The sequence below is a fragment of the Canis aureus genome, chromosome 25 (assembly GCF_053574225.1).
Source record: "Canis aureus isolate CA01 chromosome 25, VMU_Caureus_v.1.0, whole genome shotgun sequence".
NCBI classification, from domain to species: domain Eukaryota; kingdom Metazoa; phylum Chordata; class Mammalia; order Carnivora; family Canidae; genus Canis; species Canis aureus.
In genome coordinates, this window is record NC_135635.1 from 28,858,150 (window position 1) to 28,884,227 (window position 26,078).

A 26,078-nucleotide genomic window follows, 5' to 3' on the forward strand; every position below is an offset into this window, starting at 1 on the left:
TGTATGTGTATATATATATGTATTTTTTTTAAAGATTTTATTTATTTATTCATGAGAGACACAGAGAGAGAGGCTGAGACACAGGCAGAGGGAGAAGCAGGCTCCCTGCAGGAAGCCCATTGTAGGACTCGATTCCAGAACTCTGGGATCACTCCCCGAGCAGAAGGCAGATGCTCAACCACTGAGCCGCCCAGGCATCCCTGTGATTTATATTTTTAAAAATATATTAAGATATATTAGTGTTTATATATTAGTTAATATATTAGTGTTTTATGATTCAGAAGCTGTCCATCTTGGTGAGTGTGGCAGACATTAATTTAGGAAAATTCACACTCATTATTGCTTAAAATTACTTCTGTTCCTTTCTTTCTTTTTTTTCCTATAATTCCCATTATACATACATTATATCTTTTGTAACTGTCCCATAGTTCTTGGATATTTTGTTCTCCCCCCACCCCAGTCTTTTCCTCTTTGCATTTCAGTTTTGGAAACTTCTCCTGTCATATCTTCAAGCTCAGAGATTCTTTCTTCAATCGTGTCCAGTCTACCAAATCATTCTTCATATCTGTTATAGTGTTTTTGACCTAAAGCATTTTTTTATTGTGTTTTAGATTTTCCATCTGTTATCCATCTGTTATGTTGTCTATTTTTTTGTGTGAAAGCCTTTACACATTAATCTTAGTTATTATAATTCTTGGTCTGATAATTCTAACATTCCTGCCATATCTGATTCTGGTTCTGATATTGTTCAGGCTCTTCAAACTGTGTTTTTGCTTTTTAGTATGCCCTGAAAGTTTTTGTTGAAAAAGTGGACATGATGTATTTAGTAAAAGGAATTGTGGTAATTAGACCTTTAGTAATATAGTGATAAAGTGTGGGGAGAGAGGAAGTTCTGATTGGTCTTATGATTACCTCTCAGTCTTTTGGTGAGCTTGTGTTTCTGGCTGTGAACCTCACCACTACTTCTCAATAGTGGGACAGGATGGCTAGAGAGGGCTAGGGTTGTATATTTCCCTTCCCTCAGGTCAGGTAGGCTCTGATAAAATCCCAGCAGGTTAGGCTCTGATAAAATAGTTTCTCTTGGGGGCAGACTTTGTTAAGAACAGAATACCCTGGTAGATTTCAAATGGTTCCTTTTCCCTTTAGCCCTGCAGGAAGCATGATGGGACTTTTCTCTACTATTCACTTTGAGAACCTAGTAGAGCTCCTAGAGATAAAACTCACAAATGTGTGCCCCCATCCCCTTAATGGGTTTCTCAGAGATTTTAACTCTCAGACTTATTCACATGGAGACTTCAGGAATTTGTCAATTACAATTCAAGTTTTCTTCTTGTTCCTGTGAAGGTTTTTTTTTTTTTTTTTTTTTTTCTGTGAAGGTTTATGCTTACAAGTTTCTCCTCTGTTGGGATGTGATTCTTTGTATCTGCCTATTTGTTTTTCCAGGGGGATAGTGGTTTGCTTTGTGATCTCATTTCTCTGATGAATGGAAGAAGAGTTGTTGATTTTTTCAGCTTGTTTAGCTTTTTACTTATTATTAGGATGGAGGGGCAACTTCGAAGCTGCATCATGCTAGAAACCGGAAGTCCGACTACTCAATGAGGTTAGAGGCTGAAGCAGCGTAACTGTGAAGCTAATGGAGGGTCTTCCTTGCATGCTCCATTCAAGGCCCTGGGAATGACCCAAGCAATGTGTTCACATGGTCAGATGACTTGTAAAATTTGCAAACTTTTATCTGTAATTGGCTAAGTCTCCTGTCTCCATGCAAACTTTCCCTCACATTTCCTCTGGTGTCAGGCATTTTGGGAATACAGTTATGATAGTCACTTCCCTGTGTAATTAGTGACCCCTTTGAAAGAATTGCTTCTGGAAAACTTCTACTGCCCACCTGGCATTATGACATGAAGATGAAACATCAGAAGTTATATTGTGATACAAGTGTGTCCGATAGTGCCAGGCACTGAAGTATGTGGACAGTGGAAGAGAAAAGCTTTTAAAAATAGGAAGCCAGAAGCTAATCTGTGGCGAATACTTCTAAACATCAACAAGTGTAGAATTGTAAGAGCATCTACTTCACATTATTACCTAATCAAAATGGTTGCTCCCTTTTGTCAGGAAGATATTTATTAATGTCAGGAATATATTTATTAATGTACAATTATGAATGCATCATATTTTTCCTTTTCTGGATGAGAATATACGAAATAAAATTTGCCCAAGAATTCCTGGGTTTATCAGTCATAGACTTTAGAAATATTGCAGAGAAATGAACCTCTTGTCACACTGCTTACTGCGTTCCAATATGTCAGATCACTTCTTAGAGTATCTGACATATCTTGTCCTTAGAATGTTGTTGCAGTTCTAGATGAAATTGTACACAAAATTGCCAGCAATGCAGAAATACATACTGAAAAAATAAGTGCTTGGATGGCAAAATACCTACGCGTATTCATCAACTTAGTCAATGTAGTATAAGAGTAATTTGATTATATTTTATAATCTGTATGCTATGTATGCTAGCTCTGTACAAGGTAGCAACAACTTAAAACTGTATTTTAATTCCTCTTGTGTTGCAATTAATTTTGCGTATTTCTTCAGAATAGAAGCAAAAAAGGAAAAAGTTTATTAGAGATTTATCAGACAATTAATATAATAATGTTATTTTTCTATATTGTGTATTTTCGGTATTTGTGGAATGTGTACTTTCTGTATTTTGTACTTTTCCCCAATTACATTCCCTTTGGTTTCTAATTTTATATTTTTTATATTTGTGATTTTGTGTTCTTTTCCTTAAAGTGTGTCCCTTTAGGCCAGAAACCATTTGGCTGCACAAAAACTTAATCTTCCTTTGTTTCAGTGAACCAAAAATGTTTCTGTCCTATGAAAGTCAGGCGTTTTTCTACTAATCATAAAGATAATTAAGCACACAAGTACATATTGCCCTTCATTCAACTATGTTCTCCAATATTTATGAGACAATTGTTCACCTTTCATTTATACGTGTATGTTCAGATTATGAATTTGCAGAAATTGGGCCAATGAAGAACTTTTTTTAAAAAAGATTTTATTTATTTATTTGAGAGAGAGAGAGAGAGACAGAAAGAGCATGAGCAGGGGATGGGGCAGAGGGGCAGGGAGAGGGACAAGCAGACTCCCCACTGAGCACAGGGCTGGATGCAGGACTGAGATCATGACTTGAGCTGAAGTCACTCAACTGACTGAGCCACCCAGGCACCCCCCACAATGGAGAACTTTTAAATACCCTCCTCCCCCTTTCAGAGATGGGTCTTCTTTTTCCCTTGGTAAAGGTAGGCAGCATGGAGTGAAAGATGAGTCAGAGAATTGAGCTGGCTCAGAATAACAGAGGGAGATAGAGCTGGAGAACTAAATTAAAAAAAAAAAAAAAAGAATGTAGCTAGATCCTACTCTTGGTATTGGTATAAAAATGTAGCCAGGAGGGGGCAGCCCCGGTGGCCCAGCGGTTTAGCGCCGCCTTCAGACCGGGGCGTGATCCTGGGGACCCAGGATCGAGTCCCACGTGGGTCTCCCTGCATGGAGCCTGCTTCTCCCTCTGCCTGTGTCTGTCTCTCTCTCTGTGTCTCCCATGAATAAATAAAGTCCTAAAAAAAAAAAAAAATTAAAATGTAGCCAGGAGGGATCCCTGGGTGGTGCAGCGGTTTGGCGCCTGCCTTTGGCCCAGGGTGCGATCCTGGAGACCCAGAATCGAATCCCACGTCGGGCTCCCCGTGCATGAAGCCTGCTTCTCCCTCTGCCTGTGTCTCTGCCTCTCTCTCTCTCTCTCTCTCTCTGTGACTATCATAAATAAATTTAAAAAATAAATAAAAATAAAATAAAATAAAATAAAATGTAGCCAGGAGATATCAGATGCCTGCAAATTACCTACCGAATACAAAGAAACCAAAAAAGTGAGTTGAAGTTCGAGAAATGGATGAGACCCAGAAGCTATTATCTATGTAAAAAAAAAAAAAAAAAGAAAGAAAGAAAGAAAGAAAGAAACAAACAGAAAAGCTCCCAAGGAAATAAAAGGAATAGAAGACAAAAGATCAACTGAATGAAGGGCATACTGTTAAGTAGGAAGCTTTCTTGGAAATAATTTGAAAAGAACAATTGGTTCCCTTTTGAATAATTTCCATATGGGAAGCCAAAGCCTCTGCTATGTATTTTTTTGCCCAGCTTCAGATTTTGGTCTTCCTTCTGGGCTCACGTATCTAGTGAGCAGAATTAACATTGTTCTTCCGTAATTCCCACAGAGGCTTTGCCATTGGATCTCTATGAGTCCCCTGCTCACCTTTTCTTTTGGGACTTAGTTATTTCTGCTTAAGTGGAGCTGGGAGTTGCAATTTGCAACCGGCAGCTCAAGTGTCTGAAGCTCTTTGATGTTTTCATCATTGGAGAAAAAGCAAACTAATCTACAGATTATGAAATACACGTTCTAAGAGTACATGGGAGAAGGGATAAAGAAAATCCCAAATCTGAGGACAGGGTATGAAGTGCCAAAGCCCACAGTTAACACTTCCAAAACAGTGTGAAAGGCTTTTTGGTCAAAATACACCTGAAACTCACCAATTCATTCAGGTGTCTCATTTTATTATCCCCTCCAGCTTAAAAGGTAGTAAGATTCTTTAGAATTTCGGGGAGCAATCAGGTTAACAGAATAAAATATGAAACAAGTTTATCAAAGAATTACGAATTCTGAGCTGTGTTAAGAAATAAAGGGTCAGGATTTTAGCAAAACATCCCAAAGTCTCTGCACGGCAAATTACCTCCTCTGGAGAGCTGTACTGATATGACCCTGCTGGGTGTCACCAGATGCTTGTTTTGAAAATATTTTGCATTTCTTAGATGAAGGGCACGCGTTAACACTCCAGATTACAATAACATGGGCTATGTTTCAGCTACTTTAATTCACATCGATCTCACAACTTGGCAGAAACGTTTTTCACCCAGTCTGTGTTTGTTCTGGTCACACTGAGAATTTTATTTTTAGAAAAAGGTGTTTAAATAGGAACCACAAACACAGATTTTTAAAAATGTTATCTTGAAACTTATGAATGTGTTTTAGATTTCAGTCTTAGGAAATGAGATGCTAGTTAATTTCCATGCAACAGCTTATCCTGCCCTGATTGGAAAAGGAGAAAAGAAAACAAAGAAAAATAAATGTATCCTAGCAAACGCAAGAGAAAAACTTTTCTCTTTCCTTTCAGGGGTATAGAGAGTATAAGGGTGGAGAATTATTAGTTGTCTTCTGCTAGGATTATGTTTCATATTTTCATTTAAATTTTGTTCATGTGCTTCGAGGCCTTGTCATAACCAAAAAAAAAAAAAAAAAAAACCCTGAATACCCAGAAATGCTTATTAAATCTAACAACACACCTGCTACAGATTAAATGCCAGTAGCTCCTTGACTCATAACATTACTTTTCACATCCCAATATCTTTTTTCACTGAGGTGTATCATTTTTTACTGCAGGAATCCAGAGAAACATGGGAGTCAGACATGCAGGCCAGTTAAAAGCAAACAAACCTTAACACTTAAACATTTTTGAGAAAACATTTGAGCTTGCAAAACTTATGATATTCATTGCCATAAAACACGATCCTGATCCTTTTGATAACCACATGCCTCTGCAGTACCAGCACGGTACTTTGAGTGGAATTGTTAAAAAAAATAAAAATAAAAATCTTACCTTCCTATGTCATAAGAATAAGAACTAAGAAAGCTCACGTGTGCCAAGGGGGAGATCTTCTTGATAGATACCTCACCACTGTAAGCTACTTATGGTAGTTTATTTTTAGAGTCCGGGCAGCCTCCACCAGAGAGGCACTTTTTGGAGAAGGGAGGGACTGGGAGAGGACCTCAACCCAGGGCACAGCTGAAAGCAGCGAGGGAATTTACAGCTGAGCTGGAAGCAGCTGGGAGAAAAGGGCCCTATTTGGGAAGACCGAGCTACCCTAGGAGGCCAGTCCCATGTGTGGGACACAACTACAGATTTCAGGGAATGGTGATGCTCGGCAGAAGTCAGAGGCAGGTTTTAGGAAGAGGCTTCAGGCTTGGGCAGCAAATGAGGAGAAAGGAAACCCCTGAAACAGTAGCTGGCACATGGTCCAGACCAACACAGCTGTGGTCAGGGAGGCCATGGCCTCGTGGCAGGAGACAGTGCTGGGCGCCGGTCATCACACCCAGCAGCACCATAGGTTTCAGACCTTGCTAGTGTGTCTGAGCCTCGATGGGGGTCTGTACGTGATCTGCTCTGGTCACAGTTATCACCAGAGCGCACATTGTTGGTGTTAGGGTCTATAACTCAGAAACTTCCCGAAGTTTCTGACAAGAGCTACTTAACACAGGTTCCCTCAATCCACTTCTGTCCCATTCCGATCTGTTTTTAACTGAGAAGTTGGAGGAGTCCTTAAAAATGGATCTGATAATTTCACCTTCTGCTTAAATTCCACTGAAGGCGCTCTTTTGGCCTTTAGGCCCAAACCAAATCTCAACATGGCCTACAAATCTATACATCTAACCATCCTGCCCTCCAGTCCCAGTGGCTTTTCCCAGCTGTTCCATACACATGCTCCTGCTTTACCCTGTCTACTCTGCCTGAATTTCTCTTCCCTGTTTATCTGTAGAAGGAGCCTCTCGTTCTTTGGCTTGCAAGCCAAAAGTCACTTCCTCCTGTAGGCAGGGACTATACGAGGTCCCCTGTCCTTGATTCTCTTGTAGCTCTTCTTTTATATTCAAAGCAATTACCAAAAATAGTGATCAAATAATTAAGCCTGTAATTAACTGTTTAATGTTTGTCTTCCTGGCTGGCCCGAAAGCTCTACTGGACTAAGACCCCATCCATGTTGCCCTCCACATCAGACCTGCAAGGTAGGTGTTTAGTGAATAGATACTGAATTCTTGAATGCTAAGGATTGAGCATCTTGTCATCGTGTCTCAAATCACCATAAAGTCAGTTGTCTGTTCTGCCTGTCTTCAAGGCCAGCCCACTGCAAGGATTAGTCTTCATAAAGCATCATTATCACAGAATGTGACATCAACTAGGGTACTATAAGAACAGCAATAAAATGAACCATATTTATGGGTTGCTTTACATACTATTAAATCCATTTTTCCAAATTTATTTTTTAGAGTTGGGGAAAATATTACTTATAGAAAATGAAAAAAAAAAAGAGAAAACGAATTACCACATCAGTTTTTTGGAATTGATAAATGAAATGAATACTCTGTATTGGTGACTTTTTCCATGATCCATAAGCCACTAAATCTTTTTTTTTTTTTTTTTTGGTAAGATTTTATTTATTTGAGAGCATGAGGATGGGGGATGGGGCAGCTGGAGAAGCAAAATCCCTCAAAGCAGGACTCGATCCCAAGACCCTGGGACCATGAGCCAAAGGCAAACACTTAACCGACTGAGCCACCCAGGCATCCCCATAAGCCACTAAATCAAATGCAGTTTTCCACAAAGTCACATCAATCAACAAACCATAATAAGCCACTAAATCAAATGCAGTTTTCCACAAAGTCACATCAATCAACAAACCATAATACCCTCAACAGCTTAGAAGCTTTGGAATGTGGCAAGAGGCTCTTATCTCTCCTTCTTGTGGTAATACCTTGGAGCTGAAGTACAGCAATTGATATTATATCAATTCACCAATGGAGGGAGGATAGAGTGTACAGTTTCCTGCCTTTTATGCCCAAACACTGTCAAAAACCATTACGTGTGTAGTAGGAGTAGTAAATGGCTGCTCATCCAGTTTCTAACATGTCTCTAGAATCTGTTCCCTCTTCCTACTTCCTATTCCTGCTATCACTAGCTTGGTTTGGACTCTTTGTCATCCCCGCTATAGGCTATTTAGCAGTCTAACCAATTGCTTTCCTGCTTTTCATGTCTTCTCTCTCTAATCTTTCCATACTGTCCTGCAGCCAGAATCAGTGTTCTGAAATGTAAATATGGTCATTTAACTTCCTTAACCAAAGATCTTTTATGACTTATATATAGTTGCTTATATGAACAATTTTAAAACTTGAAAATAACAACCAAATCCTACTTTCAAGTAAAAAATATAGAAGAAATATATAAAAGGTACAAAATAGAGTGGAGTAGGGTGGGAGGGGCCAGAGCTTTGGCCTTTTGGCCTACTCTGTGCTTCCATTAGGGTACCTCTTTGGAAACTGTAGGCCTGTTGGATGCCCTGGTTGGCCTCAAAAAGGCTAATCTCTTCAGAAAAGCATTTGTGAGATTTCATCACCTGACCACATTTTTATTCTTCTAGCAGATCACCTCGCTGGTCCATTCATATACTTTCTAGCTCCTGGACTTGTTATCATTCTCTAATACTCCATGCTTTTTCATTCATTTTTGCCTTGGTGTATGCTGTTAATGCTAACTGCAAAGGCCACTTTACTGGTGAAATTTACGATCCAGTTTGAATGTCATCTCTTCTGAAAGCTTTTCAGACTCCTCGAATCAGAACTGGGACCTCTCCATCCCCAGCACTGGCTCTGTACTTAGCCCCATCACAGCCCTTAGCACATTATAGTGTCTGTGTCCTTATTTGATGTCAGAAGATATTTAATTCATCTTGGTGAGACTAGTGCTTCCCTAACATAATGTTAGGTGTTTGCTGAATGTAAGACAATTCTATCTGCTTCTCTTAGGAAGTAAAATTCCTAGGGGGCAAATTCAATGTAACTTTTTCCTCACCACCACTTCTCTTCCTCCGCAGTAGATACTGCTCTAGATTGAATGTTTAGGTCCCTCCAAATTCATATGTTGAAGTCCTAATCCCCAACGTGATGGTATTTAGAGGTGGGAGGCAATTAGTCATAAGGGTTGAGCCCTTCCCAAGTGGGATTAGTGAGGGAGATGATCTCTATCATGTACAGGAGAAGGTTGCTGTCTTGAGGCCAGGAAGCAGGATCTTACCAGATACCAAATCTGCTGGCACCTGGATCTTAGACTTCCCAGTCTCCTTTGGGAAATAAATGTTGTTTACCCATCTAGTATATGGTATTTGTTATAGAAGCCTAAGCTTTCTCTCCTCTCTGACTTCCATAAACATTTCAACAAGACATGAATATCCCTCTCTTGGACTTTAAACCAGACTTTGGATCACTAAAGAAGAGTCTAGGGACACGATGGGCTCGCTCCATAGTGTACTGGAGAAGAAAAATGTAGCAGAGATGTCAAACCTTAAAATAAAAAATCTGGGAGAGAAAAATTGAGAGATTCAATTGTTTTTCCTCGTGTGGCATAGAGTGAATTTCTCAAAATCCAAAACTCAGATGTGCAAGAAAGAAAGATATTTAGATTTTTTACCCCCTATATTCCAATTTTTCATTTAGAGTATCTCTTCTTCTTAATGGCAGTAACCACAACTTTAGTCAATTCCTGGCAAACTCAAGTTTTAACTCACGGCGTTTTAACTCAGATAATTCTCTGATTGCATTTAAGTAGACTCATGGCTCTGGGGGATACAACAGTATCTGGGTCTTAGTTACTAGTTGTCTATGCTGTTATTTGCTGTAATCATCATGTATGGTTTCCAGATGCAGTCACCACTTGACGGTGGCTTCTGTCGAGATTTCATGTTCCTATTACTCCCCAGCTGTATGATCCTCATGCCACACTGTTCCTTTGTCACGAATATGAATTCTCTCAGATGTCTTCGCTCTCTGTCAACTAATCCTGTACCTTTTTCAGGGTTGTAAATCTAAGCCAGTTTGGACTTGGACAGCTTTAGATTACTTTAGTAAATAATAGTAACCACTGCAAAATTGAGTCACTCTTCATAAATTATGCCACAAATAAAGACCTTATTAAAAGAACATTTATTAGCAAGCAGGCTCGAAAACATGTGTACGAAGTGTAAGATTGATGAAGTTCCAGCTCTCTTTGTTCTTTTGGAATGCTCCAACTACCTCTTTTTTTTTTTTTTTTCCAACTACCTCTTTACATGAAATGTTTACTTGAATCAGATGGAACAGTATCCAGAGGCAGAATCCTGTGCTCTTAGAGTGAGCATTGGGCAACCAGAAGTCCTCTGGCTCAATGACTGCACACAAGTTCATTGGTGGGTCAAGCCTCAGACAATCTCCATAAGGGTCCAGGTAATAGGCCAGTAGATTTTCATATTGTGTTAGTTATACAATGTATCTCGAGTTCCACTCTTTTCCCTAGTGAGACCCTATTTCTAACATTCCTTGTGCTAATTACAAAAGCTTCTGGGAGCGCCTATGTGGCTCTGTCGGTTGAGCATCCAACTCTTGATTCTGGATCAGGTTATGATCTCAGGCTCGTGGGATCTGGCTCCACCCTCAGCAGGAAGTCTGCTTGAGATTCTCTCCCTCTGCCTCTCCCTCTGCCTCTCCCCCTGCTCACATGCTTTCTCTCTCTCTCTCCCAAATAAATAAATAAATCTTAAAAAAAAAAAGAAAAGAAAAGAAAAGAAAAAAAGAAAAGAAAAGAAAAGAAAAGAAAAAAGAAAAGAAAAGAAAAGAAAAGAAAAGAAAAAAGCTTTTGGTATTTAAGCAGATATACGGATAGTAGAAGGCATATATTCATATGGTTGTCTCTGGAGTATGGGCTTCTTGATTTGCCTGCTGATTGCTCCTGGGACTTTAATTCCTGATTTGGGTAATCTCTTAGTCCGTTTGGGCTGCTATAACAAAAATACCATGGGATGCAGTTCATTGAGCACTCAATTCTTGGTTTTAGCTCAGGTTGTGATTTCAGGGTTGTATGACTGAGCCCTGGGTTGAGCTCCCCAATGATACGGAGTTGGCTTGGGATTCTCTGTCCCTCCCCCTCCACTCCTCATGCTCATTCTCTCTCTTTCGGAAATAAATAAATAAATCTTTAAAAGACAACAACAACAACAAACCAGACTAAGTGTCTTAAATGACAAATACATATCTCACACAGTTCTGGGGGCTATGAAGTCAGAGATCAAGGCACCGGCAGATTTGGTGTCTGGTGAGAGATCGCTTCCTGGTTTATAGATAGATGTCTTCTTATTGCTTCCTCTCATATGGAGAGCAGAGCGAAAGGGCTAGAGCTCTTTGTTTTCCTATATGGACACTAACTATATCATGGAAGTTCTACCCTCATCGTCTAATTACCTCCCAGAGCCCCCACCTCCAAATATTACATTAGGGCTTCAACATACGAGTTTTGAGAGACAAACATTCAGTGTATACCTGGAAACTAACTGAACCTTGAGTTGTAACTTGAACTAATCAGTCTATAATATTCATTGGTTAGGTTAAAGGATTTTAAATTTGTTCCCTTTGTACTCTGCCATAATCACTATCCTTTTGGGCAATGGTGGACCTATGTTAAATTGCCTGGGTTTGACTGGAGGGTGGAGTGGGATGGAGTGAGGATCTGTGTATTAGTACTTCAAATTACTATTTTACCTTGTAAGTGTACTTTCCTCTCTTGTGAGGAAACGAAATCAGTTTTCCCACAAACTATCAGCAGGAGGTACATAACTCTCTTAGATAAATGTTAACATTTTTCTTTGTGACAAGGAAAGCCTACTGACAAGTTGGGTAAGAGAAAAATTTAAACTGACCTGATCTAATTTAGAAAATAAATCTTGGAGCTTTTCTTTTCTTAACATAAAGTAGTTTATCCTCATTTTAATTAATCTTTACACCACAGAAGGTTGCCTTTTCTAATTAACACATAAAAAGGCAGTGATTATAAAGAACTTTGAAACATCTTAATTCCTAAGTATGGAAACCGTGCAAAGAGCAAAAATAATTTTAAGAAACTCAATAGTATCTGGCACACAGTAGGACTTCTCTGTATATTTGTTTTTGAATGCATGATTGAATAAGTGAAAGTTTGATACTAAAAGACCTCATGTCTGTGGACATTAAAGCATACGAAAGAAAGGCATGACAACCTTTGTACACTAGAAACTTGTAGATGATTGAGAGAATTTGTTTCTGTGGAAATTATTATAGAGAAAACAACACTCTGCCAAAATCTGATGGAACAATTAGGATAAAGCATCTCCAGTGACTCTCTCCCATCTGTTCCTTTGAACTTGAAGCCCAGTCTCAGGGTCTGAGACATTCTGCTGGAGACAGAGAACTGCTATGGAGACAAGAGGGGAAGCCCCAAGAAGGCTTTTGCCCTACATTGAGTGCCAGAACACAGAGTAAGGCAGAAATTATCTGCCAGAAGAAATTAAGAAACATTTACCAACTCAGGGGAGTAATTTATTTTATTTTATTTTATTTTTTTAAATCAAACTAATGCCAGAATAATTTAAAAGGTCAAATGCTTTTATAAGGCTTATAACAAAAGTCCCTCCTTTACCTCTCTCTATCCCTTTTCCAAAGGGGCAACCATTTTTTTTTTTAAGATTTTTATTTTTAAGTAATCTCTACATGTAGCATAGGGCTTGAATTTATGGAGGATACAAATTTGGCTTTCTGACCCCTCTATTTCTCTCTCATTTTGTCTTTGTAGGGAAGGAAACATAATTTTCTCTCTACCCTTGTGAGTTTTTGGGTGACATCCCTGGGTAACATAAATAGGGAGAATAAAGGGACTTTTAGGAAAGATGAATAGGCCCTTAGAAGAATAGATAATAGGTATGATATTGTTTAACAAAGTTTGTCTGGGTGGGGATGGTGGCCACCTTTTATCTCCTCTCTTGTTGTTGCACTATTTCTTTTCTGTTAGTGCTCCCCAGTTCTTAGTTATGCTGCTTCCAAGAATGAAGCGGGAGACCAGATGAAGAGTGGTGAGCAGCAAAGCAAGGTTTATTGAGTGATAATAAAGCAAAGTTTATTGAGCGACAGTACAAAGCTCCCGAAGAGGGAGGGGACCAGAAAGGGTTGCCCATTTGGGGTTTAAATCTAGGAGTTTTTATGGGCTCTTTTACTCTGAGATTAACCCTCCAGGTGCCTGTCACCCAATCAGGTTTTTGTCCACATGCTCATCTACCTATCAGGTAGTTGTTCATGTGGGAAAGGTGGAGGGCTCCTTCCAGGGTGGTGTTTCATACTCTTGGGGATCAAGAGGGCAGGCAGCTGCCACTTCCCTAAGGCAAGCCAGCCAGCCACAGGCCATCAGATCAAGCTCTTTGTTTAAACAACCAACTGGCTGTTCAACTGGCCCCCAGGGCCAGGGTTAAGACTCCCAAAGCCATTCCCTTCCCTTCTGCAATGTTCACATTGTATAAGTCCTCCCGGTAGAACGAGTAAAGTCTAGAATGACAAGATGGGGTTTTTTTCCTTTTAAGAGTAGTTTTCAAAAAAAAAAAAAAAAAAAAAAGAGTAGTTTTCTTTTGGGGGCAGGGGTCTCTTGTCTCTGCTTGCCTTTCTTCCAACTATCCTCCTTCACTGTGATGAGAGTCAATCTTCCCTGGTTGAAGACACTCCCTGGGGAAAGGATTTCTGACAACTGAGTCCCCCTTGTTTTTTTTTTTTTTTAAGATTTTATCTATTAAAAAAAAAGATTTTTATCTATTTATTTGAGAGAGAAAGAGAGAGAGCATGCACAAGAACTGGGGAGGAGGGGTGAGGGTAGAAGCAGACTCCCCACTGAGCATGAAACCAAATTCAGAGCTTGGTCCCAGGACCCGAGATCATGACCTGAGCCAAAAGCAGGTGCTTAACCAACTACGCCACTCAGGTGCCCTGACAATTGAGTTTCTTTGAAAGAATCTGTCTTTCTGGTTAGCTCAATTGGTTAAGTGTCTGATGCTTGATTTCTGCTCAGGTTGGGATCTCAGGATCCTGGGATCCAGCTCCATATTGATCCCTGAGCCCCGTGTTGGACTCCCCACTCAGCAGAGAGTCTGTCTGTCTCTCTCTCCCTCTGCTTCATCCTCTGCTCTCCCCTAACCCCCGTCCCTTAAATAAATAAATAAATCTCAAAAAAACAAAAACAAAAATCCAAAAAACTCTTCCAGCAAATGAGAGCCCAGATACAACCTCTCCCTGCATTAGCTTTTTTTCAAGGGCCCACAGCTCAAAATAGTTAATATAAAAATGGCATATTTTGGAGTAGCATATTCTGCTTCTATTCATCTTGCTAGCCATCTTCCTAATATAATGATATAATTTTTTGTTAAATCATTATTTAGTATTTATTCTCATAGGACTATGTAAATACTAGCTCCATCATGTAGCTTTTCTTTCTTTCTTTCTTTCTTTCTTTCTTTCTTTCTTTCTTTCTTTCTTTCTTTCCTTCCTTTCTTTCTTTAAGATTTTATTTATTTATTCATGAGAGACACAGAGAGAAAGAGGCAGAGACACAGGCAGAGGGAGAAGCAGCCTCCATGCAGGGAGCCCGATGTGGGACTGGATCTGGGTCTCCAGGGTCATGCCCTGGGCGGAAGGCGGTGCTAAACCGTTGCGCCACGGGGGCTGCCCTATAGCATGCTTTCTGATTCAATTTTTTCTTTTTTTTCTTCCATGGAATATTTGCCTTAGTTTTGCTTGTTTGGTTGTTTGGTTTTCTATGTATTCATGCCCTATCTTCCACAGAGGTACAAATCTCTCTCTATATAAACACATCAGGCATTTATTTTGTTTCATTTTTTCTTGGTGCATTCAGGATATGTTGTAAATAAGAGAATATAGGTCCTGGGTGTAGACTGCTTGGTTTTGAATCTTGGCTGCACTACTCACTAGCTGAGATCTTGCCTCGGTTTCCTCATCTGTAAAAATGGAGAAATAATGAGGCTTATCTCATAAAATTGTTAAAATGATGATTTAAGCAGGGTGCCTGGCTGGTTCAGTCAGTGGAGCATGCATGCAGCTCCCGATCTTGGGGTTGTGAGTTCAAGCCCCACACTGGGTGTGGAGATTACTTAAAAATAAAAGTCTTTAAAAAAAAGGCACTGATTTAAGCATTAATAAATAGAAAGCATTCGGCAGGATCATTGAAATATCCCTCCCCTTGCCTTGTCTTGTTGTGAACTCTTTGTGCTGTGTGTCTTGGAGCACATGTCTCCTCTTTCTTGCTTCATTTCTCATTCTGGGGAAGTATATCCACTGGTAAAGTGTTTCTCAAACTTTCGCTTGTACGCAAAGGGCTTGTGATGGTAGAGCCCCACACTTAGAGTTTCTGCTTCAGTAGGTTCAGGGTGAGGTCCTGTAATTTGCATTTCTAAACAAGTGTCCCAGTGATGCTCTGGCAGGTTTAGCAGCTTCCTGAGAATGAACATTTAAGAGATAAAACTTCTGAGATCTTGCTTATCTTAAAAAGTCTTTGTTCTGTTGTCACACTTGGTCAATAATTTGAATAGGTTAAAATTCTAAGCTGCAAATCATTTTCTTTTGGAATTTTGACTACATTGTAGCTTTCAGAGCTGTTCATCAACCAATATCATTTTCATTCCTGATCACTTTGTGTGTGATCTGCTTTTTCTCTCCAGAAGCTTTCAGGATTTTCCAATTAACACACACACATACACACACCAAAGCATGTTATAAAAAAAACTTCAGGATATCTGGAATAAAATTGGATGATCACTGGGCCCCTGAGCTCCTAAAATCTGAGAAGTTACCTTCTTCAGTTCTGGGAATTTTCTTGATGTGTTCTCTTTGATAGTTTCCTCCTACCCATTTTCTTTGTTCTCTAATTCTCGAACTTTTGGCACTTGAATGTTGAACTTTCTTGCTGATTTTCTTTTTTTCAATGTCGTCTTATATTTTTTACTTATTGGTGGTTTTATTTACTTTTGGACAACTTCAACTTTATCTTTTCAACACTTTTACTCACATTTTTATTTCCACCATATTTTAATTCTGGGAGTGCTTCTTTTCTGAGGATTACTTTTAAGAAAGCGTCTTGTTTTTATTTCATGGGCCTGTAATAGTTTCTCCTCTCTAACTGAGGATACTAGAGTTTTGTTTATAGTATTACTTTTTACTTCTTGTGCTCTATGTCATTCGCTTTTCCTTCTTCCTATTTTGGCCTCCTCTTTCATATTAAAAGCCTTCATCATGCCCAATGATCCTTGACTGTCTTTTTATATCTAACAGTAAAGTATTAGAAAGATGATTGAAGGCCCTGTGTGTACCGATGGAGCTTATTAAGTGCTGGCTTCATTGTTGGATGATTAGGACCAAACCTGGCTCGCTCTTTAGGGAATCTGTGGCTGTCAGCCTCTGTGGGACTCTTCTTTCTTGGGTTAGTCATTTTCTCTGGAGAGTGATTTTCTCATCTCTTGTTTCAGGTTTATAGTTCAGGCTGTCAGATTCTTGGAACAGATGGGAAAAACTTATTGAAGATTTTGCCATTCAGACGAGATTTTTCACTTAATCCTGATTTTCATCATGGCACGCATCTCCTGTCCCCAGTCCTGCCTGTTGTCAAGTTCACATTCCCTTTGATTCAGTTTCCCCAAAGAGAAAACCTCTAGTCTTCTGCTGGAATTGGTGACAGGTAGACTCCTAGTTGCAGGAAGGTGGGGAGTTGATGTAGAGATTTGAGTGATTTTTATACCCAACTTTCAAAAACTAGTAGGACTTGCACTACTCTTGAACACCAACCCCTCTTCTTTCAGAAGTGCTTTGTTTCTCTAATTGTGGAGCCCTTCTGGGGTTTTGTGGGGAAATTTATTTCCTTGATTTTCTGTTTTCCTTTGATTTATCATCATTCAACTACCTGCTTTTAGTTCTCAAAATTTTGTCACTCTTTCTCTCTGTTGTCATTTCTTATGTATTCTTATTCTTCTGTCTTTATACATTTTGTTAGATAGGAATGGAGGCAAAGAAGTATATTCGAGTTAAAAGATTTCACCGAGGGGATCCCTGGGTGGCACAGCGGTTTAGCGCCTGCCTTTGGCCCAGGGCGCGATCCTGGAGACCCGGGATTGAGTCCCGCGTCGGGCTCCCGGTGCATGGAGCCTGCTTCTTCCTCCTCCTGTGTCTCTGCCTCTCTCTCTCTGTCTATCATAAATAAATAAATAAATCTTAAAAAAAAAAAAAAAAAGATTTCACCGGAAGTTAAGTGCATTTTTCAAAATAGATCGAGAAATATATGAACCCTTACACATGAAATCTGATTAGTGAAATACCTTTTGTAACTGTAATGGTCCTTTGAATAACCAATTTGGGCTTACTATGGAGAAAAAAAGAAATAAAAAAAAAAAAAAAAGCTTTGCACGGTGGCAGTATCGTAGCCAATGTAGTTTATCCGAGATGCAATTATTGCTAATTAAAAGAAAAATATATCCTTGGGAGTTACTGGTCATCTAATTGGTTGTTTATTTTCTATGCTACCGGGTTGTTCAAACTAAAAATTTTGACTTTATCCTTAAAATACCCTCTTTAAAAAACAAAACAAAACAAAACAAAAACTCTTTTTCTTCCTCATATTCAATTTTTCCCTAAGTTTGATTTATTTTTCTCTGTCTTCATTGCTCTGAGCTTAGTTCAGACCTTTTGCCATCTCTACCATATACTAGAGAGCCCTTATATAGTAATAGCTTCTGTGATGGTTAATTTTATGCGTTTTCTTGGCTGGGCCACAGGATGCCCAAATATTTGGTCAAACATTATCTAGATGTTTCTGGGAGGTATTAGGTAAGATTAACATTTAAATAAGTGGATTTTGAGTAAAGCTGATTGTCCCCCATGATGTGGGTGGACCTAATCCAATTAGTTGAAGGTCTGAATAGAGCAAAAAGCTGGCCACCCCTTAGTCAAGAGAGAACTTTCCACAAACTGCCTTTGGACTTCAATGGCAATATTGAATGACTTTGCAGTGCTATAGCAGACAGCCTTTGAACTAGAAACAAGGCATCAGCTCTCCTGAGTCTCTAGCTTATCAGCCCAACCTGCAGATTTTAGACTTGTTATCCTCCATACCAATTCCTTAAGATAAATCTCTTTCTATAATGTATACACCTCCCATTGGTTCTGTTTCTCTGAAGAACCCTAATACAGCCTCCTTCCTGACTTTAATTTCACCCTTATTATTATCCATTTTCCAAACCACAATACCCAAGTATATTTAAAACTCAAATAGGATACTTTCACTTAGCTGTTTAAAAGATCTTCAGTATCTTCTCTACAAGACAACCTTTTTCAAAGTTTCAAGTTATCTTTCCAACTTTATGCCCAGCCCCTCACTGGTGAAACACACTATGGTCTTTTCTCCTGTCTTTTTGCATGGGTGGTTTCTTTTGAAAATGCCCTCCCTCTTTTACATCTGGAAGACTGGTTTTCTTTTGAGTCCCACTCATGTGTCACTCATATGAAGTGTTACCAAGGCTTTTCCTCTCCCAACCAAGCGGAGGGTTTCTTTTTCTAGCGCCACAAAACTTCTACCATGGTATATATGGAAAGAAATACAACCAAAATTGGTCATATTGCATTGGGGTTATTTGTTTACGTTTCTCTTTCTCATTAGATTCTAAGACTTTGAGGAGACTAGCACATAGAAAGTATGCCATGCCACCTGGGTGGCTCAGCAGTTGAACATCTGCCTTTGGCTCAGGGCATGATCCTAGATTCCTGGGATTGAGTTCGGCATCTGGCTCCCTGCATGGAGCTTGCTTTTCCCTCTGCCTGTGTCTCTTTCTCTCTCTGTGTGTCTCTCATGAATAAATAAATAAAATCTTAAAAAAAAAAAAGTATGCCATGAGCATTTATTTAATTGATATTACTAGAATTGTATTTGAGATTCCTTCAGCATTTTTTTATTGCAACTGGAAGGTGAATGAAAAAAAAAGTAATTTCACTGCAAATGTACTGAAACTGTAATTCTGTATATCACCGCTGACATAATAAATAAAAATGAATACTGTTCTATGTTTTCTGGTACAATTATTCTCCCTCCCTGCCCCCAGGTGGAGGGCTGCCCTCATTGGTTCCCACCTTTTTGTTTTTACTACTAACTCAAATATTCTAATTGTTTTAGTGTTTTATAGTTTCTGTTCTATGGCTGCCTCAACCTTTTTTGAAAATTGAGAGTTCATAAATAATTAATAGCCTAAGCCAGCCTATTGTGTATGTTCCCAGGAGACTTGATTAGTTGTTTTTTCTTTTGTGAGACTTTAAATACTGTTAAGAAAATGAAGCACCAGAAAAATATTAAACATGAAGGAGGTATAAATGAACTGTTACTTCCTTCTCTCTTTCCCAGAGTCTACTTCTTCTCAAGAGGGAGCCTCATCCTTAGGGCTCCGGAAGTTAGAAGAAATAATATCAGGCAGGCTCTTGATATAATCCCGCTCTTGGCCCCACTTTCCGGAGTTGATCTCCAGCTTCAGTGCTCTGAAGAAATGGAAGCCTTTCCCATCACACTGTGTCGGGTGGTGGATGCTTCCAGGCTGTGGGACCATGGCTCCGAGGCTGTCCAAGATGTGGGTTTTATCCCACTCTAGTTTCCCTCCAGCTCATGGCATTTCCCTTTTAGGAGAATCTTCTTCCTGACCTCACAAAGTTTCTTGCTTCTTTGTTGACTTCCCTGATATTTGTGATGTTTTATGTCAGTTGACTTTTTTTTTTTTCAATTCAAGTTAAAGTTTCAGCCTTTTGTTATTGGGCTCTTAGGGCAGCAGCTGTGCAAACGTGGCCTTTTCTTTGTTGCTAGTAGCTGAGCCTGGAAAAGGAGGGGAGAAGCTGTCAACTTCTCTATTAAGGCAGATCCTCCTTTGTTTATTTTAGGGAACTACTCCATCTCTTTTAATGCTTGAGTTTTTTTTTTTTTTCTTTTAAAGTTCTTGTGGGGTTATTGGATTCAGTGAACTTCAATTCCTGTTTAATCCCACCATCTTCCTCCTTAATCTTTTCAAAATTTTGTTCTGGAGTGAGAGTCACCTGAGGAACCAGGGACCAATGTAAATCTACAGCAGGACACCTCCACAGAAGAAATCTTTTGTGTAGGGATTCTAAGACTTTTTTTTTCTACTAATAAGTATGCAGAATAAAGCTTTTCTCTTAAGACAAGGCTGGTGGAAGCAACATGAGCCACCTAACACAGCAACATAGCAGCACCAATAAAGATTTCCTTTTCTGGTTTCCAGGAAAACAAAGTCTGAGCTCTGGAAAGAATACTGGAGTCTTGTTCGTTACACCTGTGGGGGTCAGGGTTGACAGCAGCTCGCCTCTCTCCCTAACCTGAGTTGTACAATCTCTCTTTACCCAGTATCATCCCGAGAAAACAATGAGAAGCGGCTCATGGTTGGGAGAATAACCATCCAAGGAAACCCAACCCGGAGCATGTTTTTGATTAATTATTCCTCTAAAATGAGACGTGCGGTAAAAGTTTGGGTTCAGGTTTGGTATGCTGCCCCTTCCCACCTCTGACATTCCCAGTCTGCCCGGTTTCGTTTGTCGAGCTGCTCCTCCTCGTATCAGTTTTAACTGTGAGCTGAAATTGAAGTCCTTATTTAGAGAAAGAGAAGCAACCAACTTAATGCAACACCCTGTAAATGGTAATTTTTTTGGAGGTAAGCGAAACTGGTAAATAGTTTCGGGCCCCTTTTATTGTACTGGACTCTAGCTGCGAAGATACAAATTGTGTTGGTCAGAACTTTGTAAATCTTTTCTTTCTTCTCCTCAAAGGGAGACTCCATAGGTGGGCAAACAAAAGCCCTGCAGGTGGCCCCATGCGGAGATCAGCTCGCAGAAGTAGCACAACGGAGCTGCAGAGGTGGCGGTGAGGAGGGAGGGAGTGTTTCGGAAGATCAGCCTTCAGGATGCAGCTGTTTTCTGGCTCGGTATTGGCCACTCTCCAAAAACTGAAGAGAAGGAAAAGCTTATACAAACGACAGAAAGTTCATGCATATTATAAAAATGTGCTGCTTTCCTGCAGAATCATACCAGTGTCACCAGATCGAATAAACGAGGCCTTCCACTCATGTAAAATATGATAATTATTACCATCTAAGAGGTATTTACCATGTGCCTGGTATAATGGGAGGCCCAATGTGTGTGCATTATCTGATTTGATCTTGACCGTCAATATTAGTTTCTTTTTACAAGGGAGAGAATGAGCTCAGTGAGATTAGGAAACTTGTCCAATGGGATGCAGCTAATTAAAAGTGTATGCATCGCTTTGACATATTCTGTAGATTGGAACACTCCTTTATATGAACTCAGTAATTTAGCAGTAAGTCTTGTACTCAATTTATCTGAGAACCAGTTGTTTGAGAGCAGACCTTTTAAACTAAAGGGCACATGAAATCCTTGTTGCAGGCCAACTATTCTTTCAATGTAATAATTGTATATTGAGTGTCTACTATGGCTGCTCTGTAAAAACAGGTGCTGGATATATAGCAGTTGATGAAAGCTGATCAATTGTAAATAGAGCTACATAATTATTGCACTACTCACACTACATTGGCCTTTGACTTTGTAAACTCATTTTTGGAACAACACATACAAGGGAGTTTCAAATTGTCTTCTGCCCAATTGCATTTCATATTACATGCCACATCCAGAATTTATAATGATCATAACATCTAAGGTAAGCCTTGGACTATGTCTAACTCAATTAAGTCCACATTTCCAATGGACATTTCCAAGATTTCTTCTTGTGGAGTTTAGTATTGGCTCATGAAGTAAGAATATGGGAAAGTGGTTTCTTTTAAAAATGGAAATCATGCATATTAATGACCTTGATAGGAACTGCTTTTATTAATCTCTGTAGAGAAGAATTTTCTTTCTTTCTTTTTTTTTTAAGATTTTATTTTTTTTATTTGAGACACACAGAGAGGTGGAGACATAGGCAGAACAAAAAGCAGGCTCCCCACAGGGAGTCCAAAGATGGACTGAATCTCAGGACCCCAGGATCACGACCTGAACTGAAGGCAGATGCTCAACCACTGAGCCACCCAGGTGCCCCAGAAGAATTTTCAAAAGCAGGTAGTACATATTTAGTAGCAAATTCAATCTAACAATAGGTAAATTTTTGTGTTGTTTTGTTGTGATATGCAAGAGTTTAAGCTTGAATGGAAAGGGAAAAGTTTTGATGAATTTTTTAGTTTTGCTATGCCTTTTTCCTTTGTTGGTACCACTATACAAAAAAAATGACCTTTTCTAAGTGATGGTTTACATTAGCAAGAGACACAAAATCTTTTGGGAGTGAGATTGTTTTTAATATGCAAAAGATTTTTGAATTACTGCAGAGTGCAAGGACTAGAGCAGAAAGAAGCTCTTAATTGATAATGTACCCAGTAGGGAGCTTATCCATTTAGGTGTAACATTTCAGAAGCCACTGGGAGAAGGGAGTGGGGGTTGGGAGAAGAAAGAATGCTTTTGAAACTGAGTACTTAGGTGAAAAATGATGCCATATATTTGGTTGTATGTCTCTTCTTTGAACCTGTTTTTAAAAGGGAACAATATACAATAGGAGGTTTGGAATAATTTCACGACATATTAAAACCACACATAAAATGCCAAGAAGATGCAGGAAATTAAAACCCTAAAGGCTCATTTTTTTTTTGCTAGGATGGATAGCTTCTCCAAAATGTATTTGCAAATCATCAAGAACTCAACTGAGACAGTGAATTCAATGATCCAGTGAATCAAAGAGGCTGCAGTGATTACTTTTAACTAATTCTTTGTTTAGATTAAATTGAACAAACGGCCTTTCCAGGCAGTTTTGATATTGGACTATTTTTTCACTAGAGGAACATAAACTAATCGATAACTCTTATTTAAGTTATTAGAATGGCTTGAGAAATTTAAATAATTAAGGAAAACCCTTCAGAATTTGAAGACCTGAGCCACTAACAAGAGGCATGCGTGTAATTGTTTGTTTAGCAAAGTACACCACATGGGTGAATTGCAGTGTTGAACATAAAGCAATACATATTTAGTGGTGATTAGTTCTCTTAAACACTACTGGCTAAACTTCTATATCTTCCTATGTCTACATTTCCAATAAAGAAGGCTATTACTGACTTAAAGTCCATTCGAATCAAATGGTGGAACATTTTGCCATTTTAGGAACTTTTTAAGAGCCCCAGTAATACCACAAACGAATACATGTGCTAATGTACATTATATAATCAGAAATAAGCGCATTTTCCTTTTTTAATGTTTCAATGCTAGGAGAATACAAGTTTTTAAATTCATTTCAGGAACTGAAACAGAATTCTGATGTGACACAGAAAAAAAAAACAGCAAAATTGAGCTTTCGATGCTTCAGGCATTCATAGATAAATGAGAATGTGAATACTTGCCACTATAAGGGAGCTCTGCATTTAATATTATCGCTCCTATTTGACGATGATGCTCACAGGTTGACTGCAATGCCAAAAACACACACAAAAAACTTTGTTTTCAGGACTCTTTGTATCCATTAGGGCATTAGCCAAGTGACTGTAACTTGGAGACTTGACAATAAAATGGTACAACCTAGAAAATAATGTATTTCTTTCTTTGTTAATAATAGTCCAGAGGCAGGTGAGCTGACCAGCGCAAGTAGACAGCTGTGTTTCACAAAGTTGTGCAGGGATCTGGGTTCTTCCCAGCTCCAGATTATAGCCTTTTGTATGGTGGCCCATCACCACTGCCACTGCCACCGCCACTGCCACCACCACTGCCATCACCATCACCATCACCACTACCGCCACCACCACCACTACTACCACTCTGTGTTCCAACCACTAGGAGGCAAAAAGAAGTACAGGACACCCTGGTTCCTCTTAAAGTTATGACAGTGTTGAACTTCATCTGGGCTCTGTGATCCTGGAAAACAGCAGTGGTTCAAGGAATCCTCCTTCCCCCCACTCTGCATTCTGGGAAACAGTTTACTGCAGTGAACCACCCTGACCCAGGACTTAGATGAGACACAGACCCTTCAAATTCCCATTCTTTGCTTCCTAAGTGGTTAGCTGAACTGTTTTGTCTCCACTGATCAATGTGAACAAAATGCTTATTAGCCAAGCTTTGGTTAAGCTTTTCTCTGCCCCTGGGGCTCCTGAACTTTGGCCTGCCCTCAGCCTGAGCCAGCATGCAGCCCCTCCTTAAGGGTGTCTGTCAGAAAATCTGCTGGACGCAGGGCAAAACATTCTTTGACCTATTGTTGACCTTAACACCTTTTCATCCCATTTCCGCACACCCAGTCCTTCCTAACTTTTACTCCTCTCTGGAAGGAGCTCATTTCACTTAACACTTGCAGATGTCTTTGGCCAGAGCGTTCTCCCTACTGCGATAATCCCTCCCCAACCCTTTGCAATAATCCTTTCGAATAAAGCCAGTTTTGTTTTTAATCTGACATATATGAATCAAAGGTTCCATTACTTGGAACCTAGATGCAAAGGGGGTAGGGATGTGTAGTGTCTAGATGAACAGCTAAACATAGCTAAGACTCAGAGGTTCTGTTATTTTTTTTTTAATTTTTTATTTATTTATGATAGTCACACACAGAGAGAGAGAGAGGCAGAGACACAGGCAGAGGGAGAAGCAGGCTCCATGCAGGGAGCCCGATGTGGGACTCAATCCCGGGTCTCCAGGATCACACCCTGGGCTGAAGGTGGCGCTAAACCGCTGAGCCACCCCGGCTGCCCCTGAGGTTCTGTTATTGAAAGGAAGAAGGGAGTAATAGGTATTAGAGGACGATTATTAGTATCTACCACTCTCTTGAAAAAGTAAGCCACAGTTTGTCGTTCTACAATCTTTTCTCTCAGACTGTCTGGTACTTTTGCTCAAAATAGGTGACCCAGAATCTAGCTGTCATGTGCCACCTTGGTTTTTCCTCAGAGTTTCACTAAAATCCTTGGCCGTATTTTTGAAAACGTGTCAAGTTGGTCATCCTTCCAGGCAAAATGCTTGGGGCAAAAATGCTTCTCCAGTTCACCTTGGATTTAACTTAATCCAACTTCGGAAAATGTATTTTTGTGGAAAGGGGTAAGCCTTAGCAGGACCATCTACAGCCTCTCAGGCAAGGCAGTCCGGTCTTTAGAGATGGATGATACAAAATCCAGGCTCTGCCAGTTACTAGCTGAGGACCAATAAGCGTGGTATATAACCTCAAGAAGATTTGTTTCCTTATCAATAAAATGAGAATATTTAAGATCTACCTTAGAGAATTGTCGTAATAATTAGAGATAAAATTGGTAAAGTATCTAGTATAGTGCCTGGCCTTTGGCATATGCTTTGTAAATGGTGGATGCCATTTTAATTATTTGATAAAACTTTGCTCCCATCACATCTCCTTTCCTTTTTTCTTTTCTTTTTCCTTCCTTCCTTCCTTCCTTCCTTCCTTCCTTCCTTCCTTCCTTCCTTTCTTCTTTTCTTCTTTTCTTCCTTTCTTTTTTTAAGATTTTATTTAGGGATGCTTGGGTGGCTCAGTGGTGGAGCATCTGCCTTTGGCTCAGGGCGTGATCCCAGGGTTCTGGGATTGAATCCCACATCTGGCTCCCTGCATGGAGCCTGCTTCTCTCTCTGCCTATGTCTTTGCCTCTCATGAATAAATAAATAAAATCAAAAAGACACAGAGACAGAGAGTCTGTTAGGAGCCTGATGTAGGACTCAATCCCAGGATCCTGGGATCATGACCTGAGCCGAAGGCCTACTCTCAAGCACTGAGCCTTCCAAGTACCCCACATCTCCTTTTCCAGATGCTTCCTCATTCTGCTCCTCTCACTGGTCTGGTTCCACACCCACATCTCCTCTTGCCAGGCAACATAGAGTGCTGTCTTTAGGATTTTTGCTCTTGATTTTCTAACAGAATTGCCTGATCTGTGTTTAATTACTTGAAGGCTTAATTTTCTGATTTTAGACATACAATTTCTTTGAAAAAAAAAAAAAAGTAATTCTGGGACTACAATAGGATGAGTTGGATCTTTGGTTGTTTTAAACTGTATCATGCTGAGCTATTGGGCATTAAAATTACCCTGTGATATGTTCTGAAGTATTCTCCTGTTATCTATTTTCTGCACAGAGGAGGAGCAGTGAAATTGCATTGCTCCCACTTGTTGAGAAAAATCCCACAAGGATGTTTAAAAAGCCAGAATAAATTACATACCTTGGAAGCCTGCATTTTGATGGAATATGCATCAAGTGGTGATTGAGATTTGTTACAGAATCTATTCCTTGACAGGGAGAAACATAGAGTCACTCA

The 26,078-nt window shown here is 39.6% G+C and overlaps 1 long non-coding RNA gene across 1 annotated transcript; it reads left to right on the forward strand.

Annotated features, from left to right (window-relative positions):
• Positions 1-282: 282 nt before the first annotated feature.
• On the forward strand, positions 283-23,267 carry LOC144297646 (uncharacterized). Its single transcript, XR_013364598.1, has 3 exons — positions 283-2,055; positions 6,835-6,886; positions 20,570-23,267. It is a non-coding gene; the product is annotated as an uncharacterized LOC144297646 (long non-coding RNA).
• The last annotated feature ends 2,811 nt before the right edge of the window (positions 23,268-26,078 follow it).